This window comes from Bicyclus anynana, chromosome 14, assembly GCF_947172395.1.
Source record: "Bicyclus anynana chromosome 14, ilBicAnyn1.1, whole genome shotgun sequence".
NCBI classification, from domain to species: domain Eukaryota; kingdom Metazoa; phylum Arthropoda; class Insecta; order Lepidoptera; family Nymphalidae; genus Bicyclus; species Bicyclus anynana.
The window spans coordinates 6038222-6053404 of record NC_069096.1 but is presented as its reverse complement, the minus strand read 5'-3'; positions in this window follow the sequence as shown (position 1 = coordinate 6053404).

The window sequence follows — 15183 nt, the reverse complement described above, 5'->3', positions numbered from 1 at the left end:
CTAAATACATCTTGTTTAACAGAAATAAAAACATTACAGATTGATTCTAAAGTCCTTGAACATGCATAAGCTGTGTCATTAAGAAGGGCAGCAATGCCACAAGCTTTTTGAAAATTGTTGTTGTTACAGTATGCACTTATATCATCCAAAATAATTGTTGATGGAACATTTTGCCAATTTGGTAATGTTGCAATCCCGTCTATGAGTGATTGTAAGTTAGGTGCATAGAGAAAAATTATCATTTTCATATAATGTCTGTCTATTTGGTTCAAATCCTGAGATAATTGAGGTAGTTCGTTTAGCTCTTCTGGTAATATGTACAATACTTTTCCATGTTTTGTACCTGCAATTGCTTTATCAAATAGTATCTTTCTATTTTGTATAACATCTTTGAAATAAAAGTAACAAGTGATATTGCCTTCAACCATTAGTAATTTTATAACTTATTAACTTCCAGGTCGAAATCTTTTGTTATTAGGTACTAAAAATATTTTCTCAGTGCAGTTGTAACTGACATTAAAATAAAATCAGTACGTGATATTTACATAACTTTATGATGTATATGCAATAAGTATTAAAAAGGTCTTGAAACTCATAGAATAAAATGGAAATTTTATTACAATAATATATATTTTTGTATCTGGGTTTTAAACTTTCAAGTTTCAACTTTCAGTTTCAATTCGAGAAAAAAACATAAGCCACAGACGACAAAATTAAGACAAACACCAAGTTTTTAATATTACGAGCAAAGAGTATACAATAACTACGTGATTATTGCTTTATATCATAGATTTACGATTCGGTACAAGTACCTTTATACGCTCTGGCTCTTTTGTAGCTCATAAACAGATTCAGACCAATTACCATAGGACTCGCTCGGCGCTAAACGTTACCAAAAAGTTTATGATCACGATCGTGTTTAATAAAACTTGATGTTTCATTTTTTTTTTCGCATTGAGTAAGCGCCGATGGCTCCATGTGGGACCGGGGGGTTTGAGCGAGCGCAGAAGCATCGCCTGATGAGACCCGAAGGCTGAAATAAAGATAGAGGACGGAACGGCTCTCTATTGTCTCTCTCGATGTTTCATTGTCCTATAGAAATTAATGTGGAAATGCATCGTACCCAAATTGTTTTTTATTCTGCAACTACACAAACCGTCATTTTTATGGAGCTCTTTACACAAAAACAATTACAAAAATTAAATATCGATTCCATAGAAATAATTTTTATACACACGTTTGATTGTGATCATATGCTTTTGACAGAGGGATAGCGCCTAGCGAGGCAGGTCCTATAGTAATTGGTCTGTGGCTAATTGCAAAATATCCATAATTATAATATATAATCTGCCGCTGCGTCTGCGGTTAAAATGCATTCATTTGTCGTCTGTGGTAAAATCGAACCCTCTATAATAATTTACTCTTTGAATCATTAATCAGTATAATCTGTGATCATCAGGCCCGGTCAACTCTCGAACAAGGTTTGGTTATACCTACGGGGGCTAGACCTGTGGTGTCATCATCCATACGGTTCTACCGTCTGGTAGTTGTAGCAATATTATTATCGTTAGTAGCACACGCCTGACATAATATTTTGATAAATCTAATACATTTTTAGATTTAAATATGACTTTAATAACTGAATAAATACTTTTCTTCTACAAAAATATAGAGAGACACTCTCGTTGAATATTGTTTTAGTAACGTATGGGTAAGATTTTCTAAACGAAGTGTGGCAACCCCAATTACTTAATAAAAAATAAATATGTTATAAAATGAAAATGGCGTCATTTCACCAAATAAAACACGAATTCACGAATAATAAAATAAATGTTTGCCACGGCCTGTTAATATTTATGAAGACCTCTTCATGGATTGGATTTAAGCAACCTGCTGTGTAATATCCTCGCCATTCTTGATGTTGAGAAGATCTATAAGTCTTTTGCGTTTCATCTGAGTGTTGTGGTTTTTCATTATGTTAAAAATAAGACTTTGTTAGTTCAAGTGTCTCTATAACTATGAAGAAGAACAAAAGAAAATGCTTTGAGTGTGGTTCTTCGCCTGCCGATGATCCAGAGAAGACCCTACAGAGATTACAGAAATTTGATTCTACAAATTTAGTCTCCGGTATGTACCTACTTTAAGTTTTAGCTAATAATAAAATACTTTAATAATAGCTATTGATCAGATAATGATTACATTAGTTAGTTAATTAGGTTTCTTAGTAGTCTTCTCAAGATATGGGAATTATTAAAATCCTACTAATTCTTATGAAACTCGTGCTCAATTATACAACTATGCTGGGTTTACACATTATGGTGATGTTTGTAGATGCAATGCACCCCAAATAACTGTCTGACCTGCAGCTGTCTGAATGTTTACTTCTCTGGATCTACTGAACAGATTTTCTTTTGGTTATCACAGGTAGCTTAATCTGGGGCAACATAAGGTTAATTATGAAATGGTAATGAAAATAAACATCTGAGAAAAGCAAATTCCATGAACTAATTTGAAAGTATCTGTTACCAGTTCAATATTAAACCACAGGTATATGTACTAAAGGCAGGTAGAGTAAAATTTGAGTTTTTTTTTTTGAATCTATAATAAGTAGTTTATAATTATGTAATGATGAACCAGAACAATTTGTTAATTTGAAACTACAATTACAAGTTTTTATAAATATGTTAGGCACTAGGCAGACTAATGAAGAGTATGTTACTTTACTTTGTACAAAAATCTGTTCTTTGACATAATTATAGAATAAGATGATAAGTGATGATGCAATCTAAGATGGAAGCGAGATAACTAGTTAGGCAAAGGATGAAAATCCACACACATTTCTGTTTCTACATAATATCTCACCGGAACACTAAATCACTTGCCAGTAGGGTATTAACTAGCCAGCCAGACATAGACCAGAAAGAAAACTTCAATTGGCCCAGCCGGGGATAGAACCCAGGACTTTTGCGTAGTTAATCCACTGTGCTACGGAGGCCATTTCGGCAATATTTTTCTTGCCTTGATCTATAAAAGCTTTTGCCAATAATAAGATACATTTTTCATTGAAGGTTGTTTGAAAGAAATAGCTTTTAGCTATAAGACCTAAGCTTTGCACATTTTATTTTTTTTTTTCTTTTTGACAATGTAGCTTCTGTGAACAGTTGAGGAATTCCCTCATCTGTGTTTCTGTTCTATCATCAGATTGCCTCCGGACATTTTAGTTATATTTCTCACCTGGTTCTTGTCAAGGTTTTGTAATAAATAATAATAACAAATGAACTAAGTAAAAATGGCTATGTGGTTAGTCTGTCTGCCGTAGAAGTAGCTGCGAGAGGATTACCAACAAAATCTTTCTATAACTTGTTTAAAGACCTTGGCATCTTTAGGACTGCAGCAACTTCTATGTAGAAGAAAGAGAGAAAGAAGAATAAGTATCTTAGTATAAGTTATAAATTAGTAGTGTAGAAGAAAGAGAGAAAGAAGAATAAGTAGAATAAGATCTTATCTTAAAAGCTGCTCTTAGTAGGATCTTACCAAATTTGGCTAAGCAGTGAGAAAAACACAAGTAGCGGAGTTTAATCAATTGTCAAGGAATTCCTTAACCCTACATCCTGTAGTCACAACTCCAGGACTCTGCTCGGAGTATTTCTCTCTACCAGGCAATGGACCTGGCACCTGCACGGAATGTTAAGATATTCATCTGTCTCTTCATGCGTAGTATGTTTATGTATTTTTAATTAAATTTACTCACTCTCTTAATTTCAGTAATGTCCAGATAATCAATGATTAGACTATTGGACTTTTAGAATAAATTTTACATTGAACTATGAATGGTTTGTCATCTACATTTTTAAAAAAGACGAGATGTTTTGCCTGTAAGAACAAGAGAGAGAGAGAATAAGAAGGTAAGTTAAACACCTACTGTAAAATGCACACTGCTCCAATGTGGGTTGATAGGCTTGGGGTAATAAAGTTAAATTATAAAAGGATCACTATCAGGTGTTAATGATAATGACTGGGATATATAGCATATCATACTCTCTGAGATATAAGGATATAACACCAGCAACAGCTCTCCAGTGATGCAGTAGATAGCATCATTGCTCTTTGCATCTACACGCCACAGCCAGTTGTGGCAATTGAACTCATCATATTAGTGTGATGAGCATGGATGTCTATCAGTGTCTATGTGGTTGTGAGTGTACGCCCATGTTAAATAACAAGTAATGGCCAAAATATTAAGTAGATGTTGATCAATAATCTTCTCTATCTTCCAGTAAAAGTCCCATTAAAATGACCCTGCTGTTCCAGAGATTAGCTCAAACAAACAAACAGATGAACATTTTAAAGAAGTATGACTGTATGTCAGTATTGTATATAGGCACTTGAGAAAACACAGTTATTTTGAAATCACAGACATAAACTTAAATTTTATTTATATGTATTGGTGCTGTTCATAAATATAGCATCAGCTGAAACAAACTAGGCATAGTTAAGTTACATTTTATACAGGGTGCTCGGGACTATTTCTCATAAATTTAAGGTGTTGACAAGTCCACTTATAGGAGCTACCTTAGCTACTAGTTTATATTGAGGAGAACTTTCCACCTAGATGGGTTGTGACTGTATTAGGGGTCTGGTGATGAAGACGAAGGACAGTTAAGAGAACTCCTCAACGGTTCACAGTAGCTACCATGTGTTGATAAATTTGTATTTATGAGAACTTTCCACCTAGATGGGTTGTGACTGTATTAGGGGTCTGGTAATGAAGACGAAGGACGGTTAAGGGAACTCCTCGATTGTTCACAGTAGCTACCATGTGTTGATAAATTTGTATTGATGAGAACTTTCCACCTAGATGGGTTGTGACTGTATTAGGGGTCTGGTAATGAAGACGAAGGACGGTTAAGGGAACTTCTCGATGGTTCACAGTAGTAATTAGTTTGATTCTAAGTCAGAGGCAATCAAATACAATGTTTTATCACGACTCATAGCGACATACCTTTGGCGCTAGATCAATATCTAGGATGATTTCACTAAAAATGGAAAAATAAAAAATTTTAATTAAAGAAATTCAACCAACTTCAAAAACATAAAACATACTGGCTAAACTAAAAAGCGAAAAATAATATTATACTAAGTTCATATCATATTATGTTCTAACTGATGATCAGTTTGAAGGCTGTGCTAAACCTGTGTTGTTTTAATTTAAGCTGTTACTGAAAGAACTACATGAAAGAACACTGTCTGAAAAACCTAAATATTTATGATATTCTTACATGGCTTGAATTAATACATCATTGGGCTAGCACCACCTTCAAACTGATCATCAGTAAGAACATAATATGATATATAGAACTTAGTATAATGTTATTTTTCGTTTTTTAGTTTAGTAAGTATGTTTTTGAAGTCGGTTGACTTGTTTTTATTAAAGTTTTTTAATACACATGTTCCTTAGACATTTTAAATTAATTTTCCTTTTAGAACTTGGAGCTACCCTAGAGTTATGGGAAATACTCCTGAGCACCCTGTAGATGCTACTTAATCCTACTAATCCTTCATTTATCAGTATCGGTTGCTGGGCTTGGAGTTTATAAAGAATATTAAGTATATATAATTTATTTATGAACATTCCTCATTCAGTTGAGCTTTTACTAACTACTTAATATTAACCAACTTTCTGCAGTTTGAGAATACGCGGATAAAATATAGCCTATGATACTCAGAAATAACGTGGCTTTCTAGTGGTAAAAGAATTTTCAAAATTGGTTCAGTAGATCCAGAGTTTACCTGCTAGAACACCACCAACTTTACCTCTTTATAATACATACTAGCGGACGCTCGCGACTTCGCGTAAAAATCGATGTCAACTTTCAACCCCTATTTCACATTCTATTTTGCAAGTTTTATAACTTATACCTTGTAACTAAAAAAATTAAGGACTTTCCGTACAAACTTTCTACCCCTACTTCACCCAATTCTGATTTTGTTTTCACGACAAAAAGTATCCTATTATCCTTCTACGTATTATGGTCTCAAATCGTCTTAAGTATCATTTGAATTCATTCTGTAGTATCAGCGTGATGCCCGGTCAAAAAAAAGGCAAACAGACAGACAAAAAATAGAAAATATGAGCGTGGTGCGATGACAAAGGAAAGTAGAAACTTCTATGCTAAAATTATAATCTTTGGATCTACTGGACCGATTTGAAAGATTGTTTTATCAATAGAAAGCTACGTTATTTGCGAGTGTCATAGGCTATGTTTGATTCCCATATTCACACAGGAGCGGGAACTACGTAATGGAAAGCGCGGGGCGTCATGTAGCGGACTTTCTGCGTCTTTGAGAAATTTTGTATTATCTCCAAAACTAATTAACATACTATAAAGGGCAAATCTTATCTCCATAATATCCTTGTGATTATTAAATAATTTATTTTGATAAGGATTTAAGTTAAGTAGCATAAATAATGACGCAAACCTAAGTATATAAAATTTATAATTTTAAAAACACAAAAGGTACTATATCTGCTAATATATAGAAGATAGATATATGGTGTCGCGGACTTTTTTTGTAGAACTTTTAAAGATACATAAAGCCTCCATACATTAATTTCAATTTTACACAATGGTTAAGGCAGCGCATGCGAATAAGTCTGCTTAAGAGGATTTTCGGTCCGACCTGTATGACAAAAACTGTGTTAACTCGGCGAATATATATCATGCTAATATAAAATATAGCCTATAGCACTCCCCGATAATGTAGCATTCTACTGGTGAAAGAATTTTTGAAATCGGACCAGTAGTTCCGAAAATTACCCCATTTAAAAAATGTGACTAACTTACAAACTTTACCTCTTTATAATATTAGTATAGATTAACAACCCATTTACGGCTCATTGTTGAGCACGAGTCACTTCTCAGGACGAGAGGGGTTAGGCCTTAGTCCTCCATGCTGGCCCAATGCGGATTGGCAGACTTCACACACCTAGACAATTAAGAAAATTCTCAGTTATGCAGGTTTCTTCACAATGTTATGCTTCACCATTTAAGACATTTAATTTAAAAATGGGTTGAATACATATCAGTATAGATTTTTATTGTGAGTTTCTTGAAAGAAGGAAATGCTCAATATTTCATAGACCAACCCAGGACTCAAACTCAGAATTTCATGATAGTTACACTGAACCAATAAAGCAGTTAGAGAGAGAGAGATAAATAAAAAGAGTTTATTATGTATTCAAATTAAAATATATACCTAATGCTTTCAGCAATCCTGCTTCTTCACATGAATTTTACCCGCATGACGACGGTTTTTAATATAAAAAATATTTACACAATGTCTCAAAAAGCAATCAAAGCTTTCAAAAATAAACAATGTTCGCAGAAGTTCAGTACCAACAAACTCACAAAAAATGAGTTCAAAATGTAGCATTACTTGCAAGCCAGACTAAGAAATTTCAAGAAGATAATTTAAAAGAAGACAATAGAATAAAATAATATTAACACACAATGCTTAGCAAATATAGCATTAACAGATGGAAACCAGGCAATAGGTATGTTAAAATAGGTTATGTTTCATAGAAGCTATTTTAATCCTACACATCCATCATTTATCATTGTCTCCATATAGTAGAGGAGGTATGGAGCTGAGACCCAACACACTGCTCCAATGCTGTTGGTGGGCTTAGGGTGATAATGTTCAATTAATTAATTACCACTATCTGATGCTAATGTTAATAATCTGGATTAAAGGTTTCCCAACTTCAGGATGAGAATTTAACTGATTTTTTTTACATTTTTCATAATCTATTCTTCACATTTTTCACTTAATAAAATTCTTTTAGTTTTTGTTTGTTTTTAACCTGGTGAAAATATGTGAAATTTTGCTATCGGCTTCCCAACTCCAAGATGAGAATTTGACTGAATTTTTTTTTACATTTTTAACCGATTTTAAAAAAAGAAGGAGGTTCTCAATTCGAGTCTATGTTTTTTTTTCATAATCTATTCTTCACATTTTTCACTTAATAAAATTCTTTTAGTTTTTATTTGTTTTTCAACTGGTGAAAATACATAAAATTTATTCTTTATGTTTAAATTTTCAGGTGTAGCAAAATAGAAGATGAAGGTCTAGCTGTGCCAGTCAGTGCTGAGCCACACAGTTGCTGCTGGCATGTTTGCAAAATATCACAAGGTAACCTACTTCGTCGTTATTATCAACCTATTTTAACAGCATTACAGGGCCAGGCCTTATAGAAAAGTGATTATGGAGCTGAGACCCACCACACTGCTCCAATGCTGTTGGTGGGCTTAGGGTGATAATGTTCAATTAATTAATAACCACTATCTGATGCTAATGATAATAATCGGGATTGAAGGCTTCCAAACTCCAAGATGAGAATTTAACTGAATTATTTTTAACGGACTTCTATGTTTTTATTTTAGTTTTCATTTGTTTTTTAACTGGTGAAAATACATAAAATTTATTCTTTATGTTTAATTTTTCAGGTGTAGCAAAATAGAAGATGAAGGTCTAGCTGTGCCAGTCAGTGCTGAGCCACACAGTTGCTGCTGGCATGTTTGCAAAATAGCACAAGGTAACCTGCTTCATCGTTATTATCAACCTATTTTAACGGCATTACAGGGCCAGGCCTTATAGAAAAGTGATTATGGAGCTGAGACCCACCACACTGCTCCAATGCTGTTGGAGGGCTTAGGGTGATAATGTTGAATTAATTAATAACCACTATCTGATGCTAATGATAATAATCGGGATTAAAGGCTTCCCAACTCCAAGATGAGAATTTAACTGAATTTTTTTTCACATTTTTAACCTACTTCAAAAAAAGAAGGAGGTTCTCAATTCGAGTCTTATGTTTTTTTTCATAATCTATTCTTCACATTATTCACTTAATAAAATTATTTTAGTTTTCATTTGTTTTTAACTGGTGAAAATACATAAAATTTATTCTTTATGTTGAATTTTTCAGGTGTAGCAAAATAGAAGATGAAGGTCTAGCTGTGCCAGTCAGTGCTGAGCCACACAGTACAGTTGCTGCTGGCATGTTTGCAAAATAGCACAAGGTAACATGCTTCATCGTTATTATCAACCTATTTTAACGGCATTACAGGGCCAGGCCTTATAGAAAAGTGATTATGGAGTTGAGACCCACCACACTGCTCCAATGCTGTTGGAGGGCTTAGGGTGATAATGTTCAATTAATTAATAACCACTATCTGATGCTAATAGGTTTGACGACTTCCAGCCTCCCGGACAAGCCGGTTTCCGAAAAGGCTTTAGTACCATAGACCACATCCATACGCTGCGGCAGGTTATACAGAAGACTCACGAGTATAACCAGCCACTTTGCTTAGCGTTTGTGGACTATGAGAAAGCCTTCGATTCGGTGGAAACCTGGGCTGTGCTAAGGTCATTGCAGAGATGCCGAATTGATTACAGGTATATCCAAGCGTTGAAGTGCTTGTACGAAAACGCCACTATGTCAGTCCGTATTCAGGATCAGACTACGAGGCCAATCCAGTTGCAGCGAGGAGTGCGTCAGGGAGATGTGATCTCTCCGAAGCTATTTACCGCCGCATTGGAAGACGTCTTTAAGCTTCTGGACTGGGGCGGACTTGGCATCAACATCAATGGCGAGTACATCACTCAACTGCGGTTCGCGGATGATGTAGTCATCATGGCACAGACTCTGGATGACCTTAGTACCATGCTCAATGACCTCAGCAGCGTTTCTCAACAGGTGGGCCTGAAAATGAACATGGGCAAAACAAAAATAATGTGTAATGCTCATGTATCGCTCCACCCAGTTATAATTGAGAACGCTGCACTCGAAATTGTAGACGAATACATATACCTAGGACATATGATCCAGTTAGGTAGGTCCAATTTCGAGAAAGAGGTGAACCGTCGAATCCAACTCGGCTGGGCTGCATTCGGGAAACTTCGCGACATCTTTTCGTCCGAAATTCCTCAGTGCCTGAAGACAAAAGTCTTCGAACAGTGCGTGTTGCCAGTGATGACCTATGGTTCCGAGACTTGGTCGCTAACTATGGGCCTCATAAGAAGGCTCAGAGTCACACAGCAGGCGATGGAACGAGCTATGTTAGGAGTATCTCTGCGTGATCGAATCAGAAATGAGGAGATCCGCAGAAGAACCAAAGTCACCGACATAGCTCAACGAGTTGCGAAGCTGAAGTGGCAATGGGCGGGGCACATAGTGCGAAGAGCCGATGGACGTTGGGGTCCCAAAGTGCTGGAATGGCGACCCCGCACTAGTAAGCGCAGTGTTGGCCGACCCCCTACCAGGTGGACTGACGACATCAAGCGAGTCGCAGGGATTCGCTGGATGCAGTTGGCTCAGTATCGCGATGTTTGGAAGTCCCTACAAAAGGCCTATGTCCTGCAGTGGACGTCCATCGGCTGATATGATGATGATGATGATGATCTGATGCTAATGATAATAATCGGGATTAAAGGCTTCCCAACTCCAAGATGAGAATTTAACTGAATTTTTTTCACATTTTTAACCTACTTCAAAAAAAGAAGGAGGTTCTCAATTCGAGTCTTATGTTTTTTTTCATAATCTATTCTTCACATTATTCACTTAATAAAATTATTTTAGTTTTCATTTGTTTTTAACTGGTGAAAATACATAAAATTTATTCTTTATGTTGAATTTTTCAGGTGTAGCAAAATAGAAGATGAAGGTCTAGCTGTGCCAGTCAGTGCTGAGCCACACAGTTGCTGCTGGCATGTTTGCAAAATAGCACAAGGTAACCTGCTTCATCGTTATTATCAGCCTATTTTAACGACACTACAGAGCCAGACCTTATAGAAAAATTTAAAAGACCTTGTTTGCATTTTAGTATTGTGTATATAATTATAATCACTTGAAAAAACTATTGATAAATTTCACTAAAATTAACTTTTATTCCTGAAAAAATCAAGGGAGATTTGTGAAAAACTGTATTTCACGCGGTCATTGTCCTACTCAACTAAATTATTTTAGTGTACAACATGATTTTTTTGAGACGAATATCTTACCAATTCATGGATTCACCATGTGGGTGTCCATCACGTGGCAGAGAGAAAAACGCTGAGCAGAGCTTGGACTTGTGATCAATGGACGTAAGGTTAAAGAATTCCTTGACAATTGATTAACACTCCCCTTCTCTGCTCGTGTTGTTCTCCCTGCGTAGTAAGGTCTGCCAAATTTGGTAACCCAAATCTGCACTTCTAGAGAGACCAAGGTCTCTAAGCAAATTATAGAGAGATTTTGCTGGTAATCCTCTCGCACCTCTCTACGGCGTACATACTAACCATATAGCCATTTTAGTTAGTTCATTTGTTAGGTCATAACATTTATTCAGTTTTATACTGTGGTCCTTTGGAATGTTAGTCTCCCACGGGACAGTAAGCTCTACAAGTACTATGCTAAAGGAAAATGTCTGGTTTAGATCACGAAATAGCAACATCCTCTGGGATTATCCTCTTAACTGGTAACAATAATAATTATGTAAAATGTATACCTTATCAGCCGATAGACGTCCACTGCTGGACATAGGCCTCTTGCATGGATCTTGTTGTGTTGTACTATACATTGCAAGGTAATGCCCATAAATGACCACGCTGGGCAATGCGGGTTGGTCATTCGCAGGCCTAGACTTCTCGCACCGGTATCGCTGCTGCCTGACACCGGTCTGTGGTACTTGTGAAGTCTAGCTGAATCAGAATGGTTAAACCGCCATTAGTCGGTCGCCAGAGCCTCGTCGGTCAATCTGCATGGTGTACCACGTGCAGGTGATGTTGGCAGTTGGAGAGGCTGACTGGTACAAGCCTCCCCCTTACACCCCATAAATGTATACTTCTTATTTATTTTTGCAGGTGTAGTGCATGCAATAATAGTTATGTAAAATGTATAACTTCTGATTTATTTTTGCAGGTGCTGTAAAATGAAGATATATTGTTAAATATCATGAGATAGAAATAAAAGATGAAGATCTAGCTGTACCCGTCCCGAGTCACACTACTGCAGCCACGTTGCTGCTGGCATTTTTGCAAAATAGCACAAGGTAACTTGCTTTATTCATTCGGCTTAGGTTGATATTATTAGATTGATTAATGATCACTATCAGAAATGTTAATGATAATGACCGGGTTCGACGGCTTAACATGCTCTCTGAGGCACGGGGGTGTGACACCACCAACTTCCCAACTCCAAACTAAGAATTTGTTAGCAGAAGCAAAAACTCAGTATCTCTTAAAGACAGAACCAGGATCTCGTGATCATCAAAACACATGGGCTAGCTACTGAACCAACAAGGTAGTTTTGACCTGCTTAATAACAATGAACTACATGTTTCCTAGATACACTTACAGTTTTGTTTTTAAAAACTGAAATAAACACATTATAATTTCTCTTTAAGTTTGTGTGCAAGTTTGTGAAAAACTGAATTCCACATAGACGAAGTAGCGGGCGTCCGCTTGTAAATAATGTAACAAAATATCCATATTTCTATACTTTTCAAGGTTACAGCTGAGCTTCCTAAAATGATTTTTTGTAAATGGAGCAGAAAATAGACTAAAAATTTGTTTGATGTCCCTGAAGAGAATAGTATAATTCTTATTATATATAATTATGTAAATATTTATTTTCAGTGCATTTTAAAAAGTCATGTTAAATGAAATTTTCTATTACAGGTCACAACAATTGATGTAACAATTATAATCAATGGACCAGGCACCTGCACCATGATTCTTTGGAATACTAAAATTCGTCTCTTTATGTCTGTACTTCTCATAATGAAAAATGTCACATTTTTATGAAAGAAATAATGGAATCAAATAATAAATAAAACAAGCATATGCTGGAAGTCCTCAGAAACAGCTCCGACTTTGATGATTTTTTTTTAAGTCTATTTAAAAAAAGAAAATTTTAATTAGTTTTTATGTTATTTAAAATCAGAAATGTTTTGGTGGACGAAATTATTTAAATTGTTAAAAAATATCTATGCTATTTATACATATTTTTTTTTTAAATACAACCGACTTCAAAAATACAAACTTATACAGAAAACTAATAAACGAAAGAAAATATTATAATATTTTCTATCTATTGATCACTTTGAAGGCGGTGCCAATGGTCCAATTAATGGGCCGACAATTAGTTATCTAATGTTTTCCTAGCTATAGGGTTCAAATTGCTTTTTCATATCTTTAAAAGACTATCTTCGGAATGAACCCTTTACAATAAAAAAGTATTATCAAAATCGGACCACTCAATAAAAAGTTATACTTGGTTGTATACTAAAATTAATGGTTAAACAATCAATCATCCCCTGTTTTTGTAATGTAAAACCAAGCATAACTGTTAACATGAGTAGTCCGATTTTGATAATTCTTTTGATTGATCATTCTTGATTGTTTTAGTTTAGTTTAAAATTGAAAGGGTATATTCCGACAATGGTCCCAAATCATTATAAATTTTAATTATTCCCATTAATTGTATTGTAAAAATATGCGTAACTTATTACGAAGTGGTCCGATTTCGTAAATTCTTTATAGATTGTAAAGGTATTTTGATTGTAAAGCTCCCATATAAATTTTAAAAAACAATTCCAATCCTAAATGTGCGATTGATTGTTTTCTCATTAATTTTAATATAAAACCAAGCATAACTTTTTATTGGGTGGTTCGATTTTGATTATTCTTTTTTTGATAGAAAGGGTATATTCCTAAAAGTCTCATAAAATGTTGGAAAACAATTTCAAACCTAATAGTAGGAAAATAGAAGATGATTAATTGTTTTCCCATTTATTGTAATGTAACTATGCGTAACTTTTTACTGAGTGGACCGATTTTGAAAATTCTTTACTTTTTGTAAAGGGTTTATTTCGAAGTAGGTCCCATATAAATTTCGGAAAACAATTCGAATCCTTAAGGTGGAAAAAAACGGTACGATTGATTGCCTACCCATTAATTGTACAATTGGCACCGGCTTCAGTAATCAGTAGATAGAAAATATTATAATGTTTTCTTCAGCTTATTAGTTTACTGCATAACTTTGTGTTTTTGAAGTCGGTAGTGTTTGTTTTTTTAATAATTTATTATATAAATAGCATAATGTATGACGATTTATACTATTGTTAAATAGTATAAATCGTTCCATCATCACTCCAAAAGGTTTCTGATTTCAAATGATATGAAGAAACAAACTGAACAAAAATAATCATCAAAATCAGAGCTGTTTCTGAGGAGGTAGAGGGTAAATGCTCTATTGATTCGCCTAAAAGTAATATTATGTTATCGCATTAGGTTGTAAAGTATGGCTAATGAAAGTAGAGACTGAAATTGCCCGCCAAATTTAAAAATCATATAAACAAAGTAAAAAAACATGCGTTTTCATAATTTACTTAAATTAGTTTTTATTTGTGAATACATTATTACCTATACTATAAGTGTTAAACTCAGTTATTCAAATATTTGCACTATAATTTTGAGAATTTACTCCGATTTTTTAAAATTTGGCAGATGATTTCAGTTTCTACTTTTATTAGCCAAATTCTAATAATTTTATTGTTTATGAAATTTATACTAATTAGAAAGAGGAAGAATTTGATTATTTGTTTGTTTGCATTGAATAGGCTCTGAAACTACTTTGCTGATTTAAAAAATTCTTACAGCATTATAATCATGGATTAGGCCATAATTGTTATCTCTGTATTCCCACGGGAACGAGAACTACGCTGGTGAAACTGCGTGACGTTTGCATAGTTTATCATATGTACAAATATCCCGACAATCTATATTTTTATGTATGAATTGGTTAAGTTATAATTGACTTGATTTTCCCAAATATATCAGTGAAGTCACCCAATTGATGCATAGATATATTTTTATTTTGGTTTTCATTTTACTTTAAAGATAAAATTTAGTTTTAGAAGCAAAATGAATATATTTAGATTACATTTTAGGTGCTGATGTTTACTTAGTTATTGTTTAAGTGCATAAGATTTTTTATTTGATAATAAAGACATTTCAACTTGAAACTGTTATTCTTTCTATTGTTTAATTTATTATATACAATTACTTGTTACTAAAATATTGTGCTATTATATTGTTTTTAATATTTTCACAGTTCAGCTTTTGGGGACGGAGTGGTTT